A 1,513-nucleotide genomic window follows, 5' to 3' on the forward strand; every position below is an offset into this window, starting at 1 on the left:
CTGAAGTCACAAGGCTTCAGGATTGGATGTTTACAGTGATTTACTGTAGTTCCAAGTTTCAATGAACTGAACATTAAAACTATGGGATGAGAGGGGGCTGGTGACCTAGTGTAAATTAGAGCACATAGCTTTAAAAAAACAAAACAAATACAATATAAAACTTCATTTAACAGCCCCAGGCTTTTATTTGCTTCAATCACTGAACTCATCCTGCCTCTATTTGGGACACAAATAACCCTCGCACAAAACCCTTGCTTAGCAAAGATGGGAAATAGAGAGCCTAAGTCTCTGCTTAATATTTACAGTAGTCAACGGCGAGAGACAACTAATGTTTAGATCCAGTTTCAGTTGTGTCCTGAATTACACACATGATGTTTTTCAGTTTAAAAGATCATTTAAGTCAAGAAAGTCACAGTTTGTCTGGGAACTACTTATCTCGTCTCGCACAATATATATTTCACCAGCATGTTAGTGCTGTAACTAAACCAACGTTCATAGCTTGTGGTTAGTGGAAGTTACAGTCGGGAGGACAGGGAAGGTGTCGCTTCAGGCAGCCACGATGGAGAGATGTGACATACGCGTTGCGCAGACAGATGTGACTCTGATGTGAATAAAACAAAAATAAAAATTAGTTAAAAGATCATGATTTACCCACTGATGACAGACAGGTGACTTCATGAACAAAAATAATTAATTTTAGCTTTGTGTTTTGATTTTCATGTGTGTTAATGTTCATTGTCACTGAATGTACCGGTAGCCACGCCCCCTGCCCCTGTCCCGAAGTTCACCCATTCTCGTCTGGTCACCCTAATTTGAATATTTCTATATACATTATTTACATGAGACTACATCCAATTCATCGATAGCTTTTGATTCAATTTTCTTACTATTATATAGCTGGGATGCTAATTTCGGCTAGCAACAAACAGTCTTAAAACAAAATGTGCAGACTGAAAAATGACCAGCCGACTCCTAATAAGCTTTTTCAGCGCCGCTGGTTAAATGTACACAGAGCAGCGGATATGAGTCGCCTCTATCCTGATTGACAGGTCGCCATGGTAGCAACTTGCCAATCAGCTTGTAGCCCCGCCCTAAAGCCTCCCCTGCTTCCTGGTCTCTGTTCCTCTAAATGGGACCATAATTTACTAAATGAACATCATGCTGTGTTGAAGAAGACTTGAAACTAGCGACTGAGACCAGAAACTCATCAGGAAAGTGTTTACTGAGGGAATAAATCAGCTGACAAGTAGAAACATTTTCTCACAGACTTCTAGACAATCACACTTCTTTCTGCAGCCGCTGGAGGCGCCCCCTGCTGGCCGCTAGAGAGGACGCAGGTTTAAGTCGCCCCCTGCTGGCTGCTAGAGAGGACGCAGGTTTAAGTCGCCCCCTGCTGGCCGCTAGAGAGGACGCAGGTTTAAGTCGCCCCCTGCTGGCCGCTAGAGAGGACGCAGGTTTAAGTCGCCCCCTGCTGGCTGCTAGAGAGGACGCAGGTTTAAGTCGCCCCCTGCTG

Source organism: Micropterus dolomieu, linkage group LG04, assembly GCF_021292245.1.
Source record: "Micropterus dolomieu isolate WLL.071019.BEF.003 ecotype Adirondacks linkage group LG04, ASM2129224v1, whole genome shotgun sequence".
NCBI lineage: Eukaryota > Metazoa > Chordata > Actinopteri > Centrarchiformes > Centrarchidae > Micropterus > Micropterus dolomieu.